Source organism: Equus asinus, chromosome 2 (assembly GCF_041296235.1).
Source record: "Equus asinus isolate D_3611 breed Donkey chromosome 2, EquAss-T2T_v2, whole genome shotgun sequence".
NCBI lineage: Eukaryota > Metazoa > Chordata > Mammalia > Perissodactyla > Equidae > Equus > Equus asinus.
In genome coordinates this window covers 34,138,792-34,156,910 of record NC_091791.1, presented here as the reverse complement: position 1 = coordinate 34,156,910, position 18,119 = coordinate 34,138,792, and the positions used below count along the sequence as shown (strand labels likewise).

General features: G+C 37.6%; 1 protein-coding gene across 1 annotated transcript in view; it reads right to left on the bottom strand.

Moving 5' to 3' along the window:
* Nucleotides 1-18,119, bottom strand: part of LOC106842117 (cytochrome P450 2C19-like) — a 78,039-nt gene that overhangs the window by 42,211 nt on the left and 17,709 nt on the right. The window lies entirely within an intron of this gene.

The following is an 18,119-nucleotide window of genomic DNA, read 5'->3' as shown; positions in this document are numbered from 1 at the left end:
AATGAAGAAATGGATATGATGGTAGTCCCATATATTAGTACATATAGCCTAGATGTGTAGGAGGCCTGCACATATAGCCTAGATATGTAGGTTTGTGTAAGTACTGTAGATGAGGGAGACATTTTCCTCTGTGCTTCCAGGTTCTCTTGCCTGGTCTAAGACTTAAACTGACATGAGACAGATTAAAATGAGAAAAACAAAGAAAAGTTTAATAACATGCATAGATGGAAGAAACCAAGTACTTGCCAAAATGGCCAAAGCCCTCAACTTAAATACCACTCTCAGCTAAACATGAAAAAAGATGTTGGAGCTGGGGAGAGTTAGGGATTTCAAAGGGAAGGAAGGCAATTCACAGATAGGTGAAAAGGAGCAAACATTTGGAAAACAAGTCTTTGTTTAGCAACACAGAAACAGAATAACAGAGGGTAGCACAACAAACAGGCTTTTCTAAGTTCCTCCCTATCTGCCACTTAGTTCATGTTATGCTAAGGTGATAGCTTGCTTCCTGAGACAGGTTTTTTTAATCTGAATTTTTTTAGGCAATTGAGGGGGAGGTAACAAGAAAAACTTTCTGAGTCTTTTATTTCTTAAAAATAATCAGCCTAGGGGCCAGCTCCATGGCCTAGTGGTCTAAGTTCATGTGCTCTGCTTCAGGGGCCCAGGGTTTCGCCAGTTCAGATCCTGGGCACGAACACGGCACCACTTGTCAGGCCATGCTAAGGCAGTGTCCCACATAGCACAATCAGAAGGACCTACAACTAGAATATAATAGAATATAGTTGTATATTCTAGTTCTGGGGGGCTTTGGGGAGAAGAAGAAGAAAAAAAACAAGATTGGCAATAGATTTTAGCTCAGGTGCCAATCTTTAAAAAAAATCAGCCTAAAATAATCTTCATGTTAATGAGAGACATTTTGGGGTGGCAAATTTTGTTCCCCTTCAGTACACTCCATGATATTTGCACAATAACGAAATCACCTCACAAAACATTTCTCAGAACATATTCCAGTCAGTAAGTGACATGTGACTGTACTATAATTCAATAGTTCAGGATTTACCATAATCAGTAACTTCAAAGTAAATATTGAGTTAATAATTGCAGCACCTGTTTATTAATACGATAGTTAAGGTTGTTTGGTTTTGTAACCTTTGGACTTGAGTGAACCCAGGTATCAGTGAATCTGTTATCCAGGACAGAGAAGTAGTAATTTGGTGAGTGGCTCAAGGCCTTGAACTCTGAAAGAAATGCACTAACTTATGGGATGAAATAAGCTCCATGGCTCTCTTTAGAGCAATAATTTTATTACTGAAGAGATTGTGTCTCTGTCCTTCCCTTTCTTCAGGAAAGGCTCTTGCCTGGCCCTTTCTCTTTCCATAGATGAAAGAGCTGTAGATATTTTTGAGGTATAAGTCATTTCAGAGATCCACTAGATTAATCCCTACTTTATTTTTACAAATGAGGAATTGGTGACTCACTGAGGTCAAATGTCTCCAACACATTAGTAAAAGATCTTGAGTTAGAATCCTGGTTTCCATTTCCAAGGTCAGTAACCTTTCACATTGAAGATATTTCTGATCACTGCCCAGATGGATGGCAGGAGGGTATCAGCATGAAGCCCTCCCTAGTCACAGAGTAATATATTTCAAGTAAAATGAATATTTTTATTTAGTATCTAGCTTTTTTCAGCTATTATGTCTCTGATATCATATTATGATATTATTGTTTGTTTTGTTAAAAAAGATAAATTTGTCCTAAAGCACTATGAGGGAAGAAAGAAAATATGGGATAAATTCTGAATGTGAAAAAGAAAGTTTTCTTGAACTTTTAGTCTACTCTCGAGAAGGAGATTATAAAAGATTTTTCTTTATTTTTGGGTAAGTCTACCTAAAAGACAAAAATTCTGTTTTGTACAAATAATCTCCTATGTTCCAAAAGGCTGAAATCTCTCTATTAAGAGAACTTAAGGGTTTTTTTTTTTAACTATTTGACTTTGTGTGTTTGCCTTTAACATCTTCTATTGTAACTTTCGTTAAATGGAAAACTAAGAATTGTTTCCTATCTGATCAAGTGTTTTAAAACCTTTTGATATTTTTGACAAACTTCCCCAAAATTCAAACTTTGAGAATTGCCAATGGTGCCCTTGTACCTCTTGAATAATTCATTCTCTCTTTAAAGGGGGAGATAGTGAGCTAATTAGGCTTATTTGGTATGTTAAATTACATGGAAGTCATTATCAAATAATTGATGACAAACCTTCTTAGGTTATATTGTATGGGTGAATGTCATTAATATGTGTTTTAAAAAGTTATATAACATTCCTAAAATTCTGATCTGTTCTGGTTGTCAGCCATAATTCTAGCTGTTATTTTTAAGTGTTGTATATCACAGAAATAGCTAAGTTTCTTTGTCAATTGCCATTTTTGAGTCTTTTGTCACTTGCAGACTGTTGTTGTTTTACTCTGAAGATTTTGCAGATGTTTTCAACTTCAGAGAGATTCATGAAAAGGACTCTGACACTTGCTCTACAATGCAGGTTTCTGATAAACTTTCATATTATAACACAGAGCTGGGTAATAAATTACACAACTGTAGCAGAGAAACTGATGGCCTCATAACTGCTAACAGAAGATTAAGATCAAGAATTGATTACATGGGGCTGAAAGAACTGATAAGGATGATTATAGTTTTTATGGCTGCTCATTTGAAATATTGATGATTTTTAATGTTTTGTTTTTCCATATATAAGGAAATTGTTTTCTCTTTTCTCTTAAGCTAACCATGATGTACAACCATCAGGTAAAATTATACCTTTGTAAGCAGAATTGAAACATTTATTTTTTTCTCCTTACCTGATTCCTCCACAATTTGGAAACTCTTGATGAGTGAGTATTCTTACTTTCATGGCAATATAGTTATTTGCATAAGTTCAAAAAGAATCTGGTCTCCTTACAGTAGGACACAATTGGAAACATTGGTTGTAATATCAAGACTTTGACTGCAATGTCTGATTTGAGAGAAACTTGCATAGACTCAGATATAACCAGAGAGCTTTGAGGAATAAAGATTGACAGAATGGAATAAAGCCACTTGGAAATATTGGCCTGGTACCTTGCTTACAGGTTTCCCAGCAACCTTACCAGGTGAGTAAAGAAGGTCACTTCCCTGGCAGGTACAAAAACCTCAGGATATTTTGTGGAAACTCAAGAGAAGAGAGAAATTCACCCAAATCTACAGATATTGTGATGGAATCTGAAGGCAAGTCCTTCCCCTGGCCTGGTGTTTTGAGAGGCCTTTAAAGTTGAACCTGAGATTCCTTATGAAAAGATCCAGCAAGGCAGGTTTAAAAGAGCCGATGTGATCAATTGCTATTTACTTATGTAAATATGTAAATTCTGTAAATAACTGGGCCAAGTTTATTGAACCTAGACTTATTTTGCAAACCAGTGAGTTTTAATTTGGCTATCTTTGGTAAAAATGAGGGTGATTTTAGAGAGAAAAATTATGGTTCAGTAAAAGCTATAGTAAATATTCATGGATATTAGATTCTAGTTCCGTTAATTGTCTTCAAGGTTTTTGTTTTCTATCTGTAAAATGGACTGGATCTGGAATTATTCTAGTCTCCTGAAATATCTGGCTAAAAATGTCTAAATTAACATTTTCAATTTTTCCCATGATTTTCATTTGGAATCACTGTGAACTGAAACCACCCTTTTTCCTGAAGCCCTCTAAACTGAAGCTGGTCAACTTGATATAAACTTATGAAAGATTCATATCTGTTGCTGTGTAAGCCACTCAAAAAGATGCCTGAATACTCAATTACATCATCAGAGACATTTCAAACTGCAGGAGATTCTTCAACTCTGACTTCTGAAAATCTTCACTGGCTGTCCCCTGGGCTCAGAAACTGGTTTATAATTTGCTCCAACCATTAATCTTATTTTTCTTTTTGTTTCTCTTGAAATTCATCTTATTAAATACCTGGTTACTTCTTATACAATATAGGCCTAACTTTGGGATCCCTGTTGCATCACCATCTTACTAAAAGAGTGGTTCAATGAGATGGAACAACCTACACCTCTTATCAGCAGGAAGAAGCTAGGGCAGTAATCACCCCATTTCCCTCAAGGTTGAGGAATGAACAACAAAAAATGGAGAATTTGTAACTGTGGGCTCTCTAGGACCAGTTCAACTGACCCCATCTTATCAACAGAGTAATTGAGTGGTTTTTCACTAACTGAAACCCCTTGTCTGGTTTAGGCCAGTTGAGACCACAAACGCATCAATCTGGCCTACATAAATTCCTGGTAAGTGACCTTTTTGGTGTCATAGGGCTGAAAAATTTGAACTCAGATCATGCTAACACCACTACTTTTTGAACAAGCCTCCTGTGAAGAGCCATGAAGTTTGACTATACTTCCGCAGATCATCAATTCTTCACTTCTTCTTACCTCTAATCATCTATCTCAACACTTCAGACAGCTCAGCTCTTCATCCCATAGGTTTTGCCTCTAGCACTGCACCAAGGAAACAGATCTGAGAGCATATGCCTCCTGTCTCCTTGTAGATTGATCTCACAGATAAAGCTACTTTTCTTTTCCCAAAGTTAGATGCTGTAACAATTGGCTCTTTATTCACAGTGGGTAGTAAGCTCTTGCTCCATAACATTAGCATGTATTTCCTAAATGCAAGATGATTCTTCTACATAACTATAATACAACTATCAAAATCAGGAAATTAATACTAATGCATGACAACCATCTAACCTTGACTTTGGTTTTGTATTTCACCAATAAATCCCAATGGCATGTTTGTGTCCAGTTCAGACACCAATGCAGGTCACATGTTACAACACATTTTCATATCCATTTTGTTGACTTTAGTCTGGAACAATTTCTCATTCTTTCCTTGAATTCCCTGACCTTGCCTCTTTTGAATGATGTAGACCAGATGTTTGAATAAAGTTCCTGAAATTCAATTTGTCTATATTCCCTCATGATTAGATTCAGGTTATGTATCTTTGGCAGAAATACCACAGAATGATAATTCATCTTCTGTCTGCTTCCTATTAGGTGACAAACAATTTCAGTCTGTCATATTATAGATGATGCTCACTTTGATTACTTAATTAAGACAATGACTGGTAGTCTGTTCCACTGTACATATATTCTTCTCACCTTTGTAACTGGGAAGCATTTTCTGTGTATATCCTTTGAAATATGTAAATATCCATGGATCATACAGTTTTTTTATTTATTCATTATTTATTTGTTTATTTATATCAAGTTGGAACTATGTATTCAATTGTAGTAGATGAGTTATAATCCATTTCTATTATTATCTGTTTTGATGCTCCAATTATCTACCCATGATTGGGTTTTTTGTCCTCTTGACATGTGTCCATCAATCTTTGAGCAATTCCTTGATTTCTAGCACAATGAGAAGCCACACTATGCAGCATGCCCTGAAGAAATCCAGAGTATTATCTTGGCCTAACTGGTATCTACACAACCTCTGTAGGACCCATCACGGGATGGACCAGCTGAAGTGAGGGACCATATGGAAGTGAGAGGTCAACAAAGTTCCACCAGGCTTCATCCCTGGCCCAGCCACTCCCCAGGTTTGCTCCACTTCTCCAGCACTCCTTTCCCTCATTTTGAAAAGAGTCACATACTCTTATCAGCTGTTGCTCCTAAAATGACCTGCAGAGGGTGACTGCTGGGTTCTTAATAGAGCATTCAAGCCATGAAAGGACATGAAGGAATAAATGCATATTGCCAAGTGAAAGAAGCCAATCTTTAAAGTCTACATACTGTATAATTCCAACTATATGATATTCAGGATAAGTCAAAACTATGGAGAAAGTAAAGAGACGAATGGCTTTCAGGGGTTGGAGAGGAAGGGACAGAGGGGTAAATAGGTGGAGCACAGAGGATTTTTAGGACAATGAAACTATTCTGTATAATGTCATATTGGTGGATACATGACACTATGCGTTTGGAAAAATCTATAAGCCATATAACAAAGAGTGAAACCTAATGTAAACTATAGGCTTTAGTTAATAATAAGTTATCAATATTGGCACATCAATTTTAACAAATGGATCACATCAAAGCAAGATATTAATAAAAGAGGAAGCTGTGGACAGACAGAGAAGGAGTATTTGGAAACTCCCTAGACTTTTGGATTGGTTCTTATTTAAACCTGAAACTGCTCTAAGAAATGCAGTCTAGAAAATTTAAAAAAAAAAAAAAAAAGAACTTCTGCAAATTAAATCTGACACCAGACTTGGACAAAAGAACACTCAGCATGAGGATAGAATATAACTTTGACAAATTATATGAACATATGAAGTAAAGTAAAATAGAAAAGGTAAGAAATGTAGAAGACCATCCAAAAGTTCCAATATGTGAATGATAAAAATTCCAGATACTGAGATAAAAAGAAACAGAAAAGAAGAAATCATTCTCACAAAAAAAGTTCAAGGAAATATCATTTAATTAAAGGACATGAGTTTCCAGATTGCAGGGGCTCAGAAAGAGGAATTAGGCATGTCATAGTGAAATTTTTTAAGACTAAGTTGAGAGAGAAGATATTTTAGGATTTCAAAAGAAAAAATTGGCTCCATAGAAATGATCAAGATTCAGGAGGGGATGCAACTTTTCATAAGCAACACAGCAAACCATAATTCATTAAAGGCCTTAAACATTCAAAGAGAAATTATTTACAATCTAGAAACCTATTTCCAGCCAACTTTCAACTAAAGGATGAGCAAACTATCTGGAAGTTGACTTCCCATGCACATTTTTTTCAGGAAAAAAACCTGTGCTCTGCTAAACAAAAGAGTAAAACCAGAAAAAGGAAGACCTTATGTTGATGTAGAAGATCGAACAAGAGTCAAAAGGAAAACCTCAGATGATGTTGAAGGCAGATCTTAAGAGGTGAGCTCTTCTCAAAGTCTCAAGACCAACTAGAACATTTTGGAGTAAAGAGAAGGCTGGGACAGTTTTCTTCAAGAAGATAAAATTGATAGAATGTGTCATGTATTCGATTGTATTGGTAGTTGATTTTCACAGTTCAGGCAGGGTTTAGAGTTGAGCCAATGATAAGTATCTAGATTCATCTAGAGAATTAAGCAAATAGGAATAAGTGGACATTTAATACTTCCAAAGAATACAAAATTTTGTAAACAAAGGAATAGTAATCATCATATACACCACTCAGCTCTTCAGAGAATGATGTTTACATACTCATGACAGTATAAGCACTGAATACTGACCTAACCAAAATTGTGTTCCAGCTCTATTGGGAGTATTTGGGAGGGTAGCAGGGCATTCTCACTGTGCTGATGTGGTAAGATGAAGTAAGAGAGTACTCTTGGAAATTTGTGCCTGGTTTCCTCTGACCTGTATATACTTGACTTCAATCGGTGTCACCATCTTCACATGGCATAATATTTAACATTTCATCCTGGGCATGGGCTGATTACTTAGGCACCCCTTAGGGCACCAACACATGCCCAGCGATGGTCAGGCAGGGCTCACCCAGCCTCAGCACCTGGCATAACCAGGACCTGTGGGACATTGCCTCAGAACTAAGTGAAGATGCAACTGGGTTCCGGAAGATCCTGAGGCCTCTCCCTGGGACAGTCTCTTCACAGTGACTTCAGCAGCAGCTCCTTCTAGAGGTTGCCTCTGGGTTTTATGATAACCTTCAGCTCCTCCCTTCTGAGGATCTATGAAGGGAGTTCCTGAAACTGAAATCCTTTTCTCCCTGGGAACCTGTGACCAACTGATTCTTCTCTGTGTCCTTCAGAGACTTCTCCCCACTCATGTATCTCTGAGAAGTGGCCTTCGTAGTAATGGCCACTTAACTACTTAATGACCACTTATCTCTCTATGCCCAACGGTCAAGTTCCCTCTTTTGTTATTGTTGCACGTTGATTATGAACTCCCCACCCCCCGGCAGTGGCTTCTCTCCCAATATATGCTGACCCAGAATCCCTACTGACCTTCTCTAAAGAGGCCCAGCTGAGTGAAGACCACGGGAAGAAAAAACAGACCATACTTTTTAATGGAGGAGCTACTTTCTGAGATAGGAGTTGAAATGAACTTAACCTCTTTTTAAACACATACATACACTCCCATACTTATGCACACAATCCCTCATACTTAGACACTCATGCACATGCACACTCACACACACATATAAACAAAAATACACTTTCCATTTCATGTTGTGCAGAATCGTGGTCTTTATGAAATCTCTTGAGTCTCTCTCCATGTTGACACATTCTGGTGTTTAGCATTGCATGGTTGTAGAGGAATCTTCCTTATAAACCTCCTGTCAGGTTGGAGGAGAATATCTATACCCTAAAGCAATAGAGAATGGCAGGGTTTGGGCATGTCCAGTAGAGAAGAATTCCATCTTTGATTGTCTGACAATTAGAAAAGTCAGAGGTCTGAACTGCTTTCTTGGGTGGTAAGATTCATGTTTGTAGAGAGCAAGCTACAGATGGATGTATTCTTCATGAGGATGTATCGAGCTGCCGTATTTCTAGTCTGTACTTTTTAACAATGGAAACAATACATTAAACAGTATATTATATGGATCCACAAAAAATTTAAAAATCACTGAAAATGGTGTTTCATGTGTAAATGATTAATCCTAAATTCAAATTTACAGATTTATAGACAACTAGGGAGGACACTTGGGCTGATCCAATGAACAAAAAGTTTTGATATAGACTTTACAGATGATGTCTGCTACCTTATATCAGCCACCGTATCCAATTTAGTTCTGACTGCTTTTATTTGCTCAATATCAGGAGAACATCATTGCTATGGATGAAATTGTAAGCGGCAAGTGTCCCTTCAAAGCTTTCCTGTTATCCCATACCATTCTCTGGGACCTCCTACCCATGAGTCCCACCATCCTAATCCTGTGACTCACTCCCTATTCTACCCCTTCTCCCCTACACACCTGTAGACTTCAGTGACATAGGCTGGGAGAACTAGAGATTGGATGGGGAGCCTGGCTTCAGAACAATTGAACCCCTGTAAGTGGACTCCTTAAAAAAAAAGTGGAGCTGTGGTCTCTACACAGCTCACAATCAACCAGGAACCAAATGTAGCTGAGGTTGCAAAGGTCCTGGAGATGGAACAGCTCCAGGAAAAAGAGAGATGGAGACACAACCTTCTAAGTGCTGCTCTGCCTATTTGCTCTCCAGACACTGGTGTCGAATCCTGCTCATGTTGTTTTCTACTGGTGGGCATGGAAGGTTAGTGACGCTGTGACTATTGATATGTCATCAGCCAGGCTGCTGTGTCCTGGGAATGAGAGGGCTCCCTTCCAGATATGCTTCCATCTGTGCCTGTCTACAGATGTCTAATGCTTCATTCTGGGGAAGCCGAACTCGGCTTGAGAGGCTGAGTGATCCCCAGACTGTGGTAGGTTCTCTAATTGCATACATGGAGTTTCTCATTCTGATCTCTCTACAAGGGCCTGAGTGACCTCTGGTGGGTGGGCTTTCACTAACTGTGGGTAAAATGAAATGAAGGATAGGTAGATGAGGAGAAGAGAGAAGAATGAAAAAGACAGAAAATAAAAGACTGGGTGGGCTCCAAAGGAGGGCAATGGAGAAACGGAAGGCCAAAGATGGCAGTGTCAGAGACTGAGTCTCTGAGTGGAGGTAGTAATGTGGGCAGAGTGGCACCAGAGACTCCTCTGTACTCAGTCCCAGGCTTCAGGGACCTAGGCCACAGTCAGTCAGTATTGAGTCCTTCAGAGGATTCTCAGGAAAGCCTACAGGGTCGTGTGACTTCAAGTGGAAGCCAAAGCCAGTGGACATTTGGTCCGCTGCAGCACCACCAGGACCCAGGAGAAGCTCACTTTCCTCATCTACAACTTACATCAGTTTTCTGTTTAGAACAAGAGAGGCTGGAGCTCACCCTAGACAGGTGAATTCAGGGCACATGCACCATTGTCACCCCCATCTTGGCCCCACCTTGAATGCCACTCACTCTCAAGTCTCAGAGGCCTTCTGAGTACCACGGGTCAGTCCCCATCCACTGACCTTTGTCTATGTGTGTGGGTTACCCAGAAGCAGATACTGGGCCCAGGAAGAGAATTTTGGCCCAGGAAATGACCAGTGATAGGGGAGTGGGTAGTGAGCCCAGAGAGGGAATGGAAGCACTGCAGAGTGGTGGTGTGGACAACTGAGGACCTGTGTCCAGTCTCCTGCTCTCCACAAACTCCGACCAGTCCCCATGACCAGCCAGTCTATAAATCAGTTGTCATTTGTGAAGGCCCATAAATACCTTCTTTTTCCGTTTACCATGATGGGACAGAAAATATAAGAGGAAAGCATGTTTTGATATTTTAGATTAGTCTGGTGGCTGAAGTGTTCTAACTTAGGGAAGAGTGGACAAGCTCGACTAATTTTTTTTTTCTTAGATTGGCCCTGAGTTAACATCTATTACCAATCTTTTTCTTTCTTTCTTTCTTCTTCTTCTCCCCAAAGCACCCCCCAGGTCATAGCTGTATATTCTAGTTGTAGGTCCCTCTAGCTCTGCTACATGGGATGCTGCCTCAGCATAGCTTGATGAGCAGTGCTAGGTCTGTGCCCAGGATTGGAACAGGTGAAACGCTGGGCTGCTGAAGCAGAGCTCACAAACTTAATCACTAGGCCACGGGGCCAGCCCTAGGCTTATCTAATTAAAATTTACCACTTATATTATCCAGACGGTAGAATAGAATGAGAATAACTTATATGATGTTTATTTAATAAAGCTATGCTGAAATATTAAAATACTAACAAGATGCAAAGTGAGCAAGAGGAAAGCAACTCACCTAAAAATTTTTAATTGAAAGAAAATAAATAGCTTACAATAATATTTTTGAACAAGGAGATACCTAGTGATAGGATGCTTTCTTAGTTTAGGATTTTGATGACTAGGTGCAAGTCTGGTTGAGTGAACTTAGGAGGTACCTCACTGCCATTTTCTGGAAGGGGATATCCACGGAAAAACCAAGGACAAAAAGGAGGACAAGGACCCATAGGTGAGGACTCAGGCTCAGACAGCTGCACCCAAGCTTCTTGGGGAACTGAGGGATTGATAACATCCTCTTGCCAGGAACTCTCCTTTTAGATCACTGAGAAAGGTGGATGGGGAATGGAGGAGCAGAAGGATCTTGGCAGCCAAGGGGAAGTTCTGAGGAGAGAGGCAATGGATCCTCCTGTCCCAGAGGAAGCAGTACTCTCTGCAGAGACATAAGGAAACAATGCTCACTGAAAAATACTCCCCCATAAACATCAAATGTCTGATGATCCAGTTCTGGAAGCTCAAGATTAATTGCTATTTAGGTAATTCTTTATCTTGGGTCTGCAACCTTCTGTTTGGAGATCATGAGGTTTCAACCTTCAACCACCTGACCTCTCAAGCGATGATCATGAGATTTTATTTCCAGGGACAAAATTTGTCTCAGAAAAGATTAAATTGTTCTTTCCACCTGTCCTTCAAGATCTTTGAATCACTTTCTGTATGTCTCCAGCTCATTTTCACAGCTCAAAATGAGCTCATAGCTCATTTTCATAGCTCATATTGAATATACATTCAGTATATATATATATCACATCTTCTTTATCCAATCATCCATTGCTGGACACTTAGGTTGTTTCTATATCCTGGCTATTGTGAATAATGCTGTAATAAACATCACAGTGCAGATATATCTACAATATACTGTTTTTACTTCTTTTGGTTACGTACACAGAAGTTGGAGTGATGCATAATATGGTTGCTCTATTTTTAATTTCTTTGAGGGAGCTCCACAGTGGTTTTGATAGAGGACATACCAATTTACATTCCGACCAATAGTGCACAAGCATTCCCTCTTCCCCACATCCTCACCAACGCTTATCTCTTGCCTTTTTGATGATAGCTACTCTAACATGTGCCAGGTGGTATCTTGTTGTGGTTTTCATTTGCATTTCCCTAATGATTAATAATGTTGAGCATCTTTTCATGTACCGATTGGTCATTTGAATGCCTTCTTTGGAAAAATGTCTATTCAGTTCCTCTGCCCATGTTTAATAAGATTGTTTTGTTGTTGTTTTGATGACTTGTATGTGCTCTTTCTGTATTATGGATATTAACCCCTTATTAAATATATTTTTTGCAAATATTTTCTCCCATTCTATGTGCTGTCTTTTCATTCTGTTGATTGCTTCCTTTTCATGTGAAGGAGCTTTTTAGTTTGATGAAGTCCCACTTATATATTTTTGCCTCTGTTGCTTGTGCTTTTGGTGTTATATCTAAAAAATAGTTGCCAAGACCAACGTCAAGGAGCATTTTCTCTATGTTTTCTTCTGGGAGTTTTACCATTTCAGCTCTTAGATTTAAGTCTTTAATTCATTTTGAGTGAATTTTTGTGAGTGATATAAGATGGAGGTCCAAATTCATTTTTATGCAGGTGAATATTCACTTTTCTCAGCACTATTTACTAAAGAGACCATCCTTTCCCCCACTGAGTATTTCTGGACCCCTTGTCAAATACTAGTTGACCATATATACACAGATTTATTTCTGGCTCTTGATTCTGTTGCATTGCTCTATGAGTCTGTTTTATGTCAGTACCATACTGTTTTGATTACCATATGCTTATAACATTGTTTGAAACCAGCAAGTGTGGTACCTCAACCTTTGTTCTTCCTTCTCAAGATTTCTTTGGCTATTTCGGGTCTTTTGTGGTTCCATACAAATTTTAGGATATTTTTCTATTTCTGTGAAAAATGTCATTGGAATTGTGATAAGGATTGCATTGAATCTATAGGTAGGTTTGGATAGTAGGGACATTTTGACAACATTCATTCATCTGATCCTTGAACATGGGCTATCTTTCCATTTGTTTGTGTCTTCCTCAATTACTTTCATCAATGTCTTATAGATTTGGGGGCACAGATATTTCCCTACCTTGCTTAAATTTATTCCTAAGTATTACATTGTTTTTGATGCTATTTGTGAATGAGACTGTTTTCTTTATTTCTTTTTCAGATGTTTTATTGTCATTGTCAGTATCTAGATATTCAACTGATTCCTGCATGTGGATTTTATCTATTGCAACTTTACTGAATTTGTTGATTATATTTAAAATCTTCTTAACGAGTCTTTAGGATTTTCTGTTTGTAAGATTATATCATCTGCAGATTTTAAAAAGTTTACTTCCTTCTTTCAAATTTACATGTCTTTTATTTCTCTGCTTTGCCTGATTGTTCTAGCTAGGATTTGTAGTAATATGTTAAGAGTGGTGAGAGTGGGGACCCTTGTCTCATTCTTGATTTAGAGGAAAATCTTTCAACCTTTCACCATTGAGTATGAGGTTAGCTGTGTGGAATTGCCACATACTGCCTTTATTGTGTTGAGGTATGTTCCATTTATAACCAATTTGTTAAGAGTTTTTGTCATGAAAGGATGTTGAACTTTGTCAACTGCTTTTTCTTCATCTATTGAGATGGTCATATAATTTTTATCTTTCATTCTATTAGTGTGGTTTATGATATTTAGTGATTTACATATATTGAACCATCTTTGCATCCTAAGGATAAATCCTACTTGATCATGGTGCATGATCCTTTTAAATGCTGTTGAATTTGGTTTGCTATTTTGTTGAGAATTTTTCTGTCTATATTCATCAGCTTTATTGGTATGTGGTTTTCTTTTTGTAGTGTTCCTATATGGTTTTTGTATCAGGGTAATGATCTCAAACATAAAATGAGTCTAAGAGTGTTCCCTCCTCTTCAAATATTTGTAAGAATTTGAGAAGAATTGGCATTAATTCTTCTTTAAATGTTTAGTATAATTCACCAGTGAAATCATCTGTCCATGGGTTTTTCTTTGTTGGGAGGTTTTTGAATACTTATTTTTATGTTGATCCCAGCCTATTGATAAGGATGCTACCAGCTGGGAATGCCTGAATTACTCACCTGGACTTGTATTACTTGTACTGAGCCCCCCAGACATTTCCACCACCAGGGCTAATTTTGCAGCTAGACTGACCCTTGTGGTTCTTCTTACGGTCACAGGATAAACTTCTCAAGAAACATCAGGAAATTTTGAGGAACAAGACTTATTACTCACAGATCTTGGATGTTACATGGCATGCCTGGGAGCCACACAGCTAAGCTGCATGTAAACAGAAATAGTTAGGACCTAGGGTCCTGCCTTTCTTAGAGTCCAAGTGTCTGGTGTATGTGGTTTTTCACAGTCACTCAGTCACTGGGAAACAGGGTGAGGGAGACTGGAGGCAGGGTCACCCAAATGGTCAGTTATCTAAGTTTCCCAGAGTTTTCTGAAAAGGGAACTCTATGGATGTGGGGTGTCTAGTTGATATCTGTTTGTTTTGCAAGTGGCTGCATCATACAGCTGGCAATATGTTTGTTCTAGATAGATGGCTCTTGAAATGGATGGCTCAGCAGTCAATAGCTTGTTAGGTACTCACACTATATTGATTCAGTATCCTTACCCGTTATTGGTCTGTCCATATTTTCTATTTCTTCCTGAGTCAGTCTTGGTATATTGTATGTTTCTAGGAATTTACCCATTTCTTCTAGGTTAACAAATTTGTTGGTATATAATTGTTCATAGTAGTCTCTTACAATCCTACATATTTATGTCATATCAGTTGTAATATCTTGTCTTTCACTTCTGATTTTATTTATTTGAGTCTTCTCTCTTTTTTCTTAGTCTAGCTAAAGGTTTGTCAATTTTGCTTATCTTTTTTAAAAAATCAAGTTTTAGTTTCATTGATCTTTTCTATTGTTTTTCTCTTCTCTGTTTCATTTTTTTCTATTCTGATCTTTGCTTTCTCCTTCCTTCTGCTAACTTTGGTCTCAGTTGGTTTATCTTTTTCTAGTTTTGGAGGTGTGAAGTTAGGTTTTTTGAGATCTTTCTTTTTTCTTCGTATCAGAATTTATGTCTAGAAACTTTCCTCTTAGAACTGCTTTTGCTGTATCCCATAGCTTTTTGTGTGTTGTGTTTCCATTTTCAATTGTTTTGGAAATATTTTTATCTTCCTTGTGATTTCCCTTTGAGCCATTGGTTATTCAGAAGTACGTTGTTTAGTTTCCAACTACTTGTGGATTTTCCAGGATTCCTCTTGTTGTTCATTTCTAGTTTCATACCATTATGATCAAAAAAGATACTTTGTATGATTTCAATCTTCTAAAATTGGTTAAGACTCATTTTTGTGGCCTATCATATGATCTATCCTGCAAAATATTCTGTGCATGCTTGAGGAAAATGTGTATTCTGCTGCTGTTGGATGGGATGTCTTATATTTCTCTTAGGTCCATTTAGTCTAAAGTATGGCTCAAGTTCAACGTTCCCTCGTGATTTTAGATGTAGATGACCCATTCATTGCTGAAAGTGGAGTATTGAAGTCCCTTTCTATTACTGTACTGCTGTTTATTTCTCTCTTCAGATCTGTTAGTATTTGTTTAAAATATATTGCTGCTCCAATGTTGGGTGAGTATATATTTATGATTTTTATATCCTCTTTTTTTAAAAAAATTTTTTTAAAGATTTTATTTTTTTTCCTTTTTCTCCCCAAAGCCCCCCAGTACATAGTTGTATATTCTTCGTTGTAGGGCCTTCTAGTTGTGGCATGTGGGACGCCGCCTCAGCATGGCTTGATGAGCAGTGCCATGTCTGTGCCCAGGATTCGAACCAACGAAACACTGGGCAGCCTGCAGCTGAGCGTGCGAACCCAACCACTCAGCCACGGGGCCAGCCCCTATATCTTCTTTTTTGATTGAGATATAATTGATATATAATATTATATTAGTTTCATATGTACAACATAATGATCTAGCAGTTGAATATATTGCAAAATGTCACCCTACTAAGTCTAGTTAACATGCATCACCACCCATAGTTACAATATTTTTTCTTGTGATGTTGTTATATCTTGTTGATGAATTTACTCCCTTGTCATTATATAATGATCTTCTTTGTCTCTTGTTACCATTTTTGGCTTACTGTCTATCCTGTCTGATAGAAGTATAACAACCCTTGCTCTCTTTTGGTTTCCACTTGTATGGAATATCTTTTTCCATTTCTTCACTTTGAGTCTATATGTGTACTTAAAGCTGACATGAGTCTCCCATAGGTAGCATACACTTGGGTCTTTTTTTTTTTAATCCATTCAGCCATTGTCACCTTTTGATTGGCGAAATCAATCCATTTATGTATAAAGTAATTTTAAATATGGAAGCACTTACTGATTTCAATGTACTAATTGCTTCCCGACTATTTTGTAATTCCCTTGTATTTTTTTGACTCTCTTGCTGCATTCTTTTATGAGGTAGTGACTTTCCATGGTGATATGCTCTGATTCCTTTTTTTTTTTCGCTTTTGTGAATCTACTATACGTTTTTGCTTTGTAGTTAGCATGAAACTTACATAACGCCACATAGATATAACAGCCTTTTTATGCTGTTTACTTTGATTGCATACAAAAACTCTACACTTTTACTCCTATCTTTTATATTCTTAATGTCACTATTTACCTCTTTTTATATTGTGTATTCACTAACAAATTGTAGTAGCTATAGTTATTTTTGATACTCTTGTCTTGTAATCTTTATATTATAGTTAAGTGGTTAACATACCACCATATTACAGTATTAGAGTTTTCTGAATTTGACTACATATTTGCCTTTACCAGTGTTTTTATGTTTTCATATGTTTTTATGTTACTAGTTAGCACCTTTTCATTTCAGCTTGAAGAACTCCTTCCAGCATTTCTTGTAAGGCAGATCCAGTGGTGATGAAGTCTCTCAGATTTTGTTTATCTGGGAAAGTCTTTATTTCTCCTTTATTTCTGAAAGATAATTTTGCTGGATAGAATATTCTTGGTGGCAACTTTTCCTTTTAGCACTTTGAAAATATAATCACTTTCTCTCCTGGCCTGAAAAGTTTCTGCTGAGAAATTCACTGATAGCCTAATAGGAGTTCTTTTTAGGTTACAATCTTCTCTTCTCTTACTGCCTTTAGGATTTTTTCTTTGTTTTGATTTGTGACAGTTTTATTATATTGTGTCTTGGAGAAGATTGTTTTGGATTGAAAAATTAGAGTGATCTATTAGCTGCCTGACCTTGGATGTCCAAATCTCTCCCCAGGTTTGGGAAGTTTTCAGCCGTTATTTCTTTAAATAAGCTTCCTGCCTCACTCCCTCTCTTTTCTTCTAGAACTCTAATGATAAAGATATTATTTCTTTTATGGTGTCCCATAGATCTTGTAGGGTTTCTTCACTCTTTTTCATTCTTTTTTCCCCCTGATAGGATTATTTCAATCTTCCTATCCTCTACTGTAATATTTTTTTGTTTGTCTATTCTGCTAGTGATGCTCTCTATTGAATTTTTCACTTTATTCATTGACTTATTCAGTTCCAATATTTCTGTTTGTTGTTTTTAATGATTTCTATCTGTTTAATTTATAATTTTGATCCCGTATAATTTTCCTGATTTTGTTGAATTGTCTTTCTGTATCTTATTGTAGCTCACTGAGTTTCCTTAAAATAGCTGTTTTGAATCTTTATTGAGTAAATCATAGATAGCCATGTCTTCCGATTTGGTCACTCTAAAACTATTGTTATTGTTGGTGATATCATGTTTCCTTGATTTTTCGTGTTTCTTGGAGTTTTGCATTATTGCACTTGCATTTGAAGTACCATGTACCTCCCCTAAATTTTATTAACTGCCCCCAAGGTAGAAATACCTCGTCAGTCCTGATAAGATTCTGAGGCTTTTTTAGACCTTGCATGGATACACCTGCTCCAGGCTTGTTCCTCCTTTTTGAGGCATTATTCTTAAGCTTATATGTCTTCTCTCAATCCTACAATGCACCAGGTTGGCTGTTGATAGCAGCTCTTTTGCTTTCCTGAAATGGTTAATATGGCTCAAGTTTGTAGCTTCTCCTTTGCCCACAGACACTGGCTTGGCTTCTGCATATGCTCTTGAGACTTCTACAAAATCTAGCTCTCACTATCCCCCTGGGGAGCATGAACAGGGAGCCATCTGCAGAGTGGGGTGATGTGGGTTTGGCATGAAGTACACTAGAGGC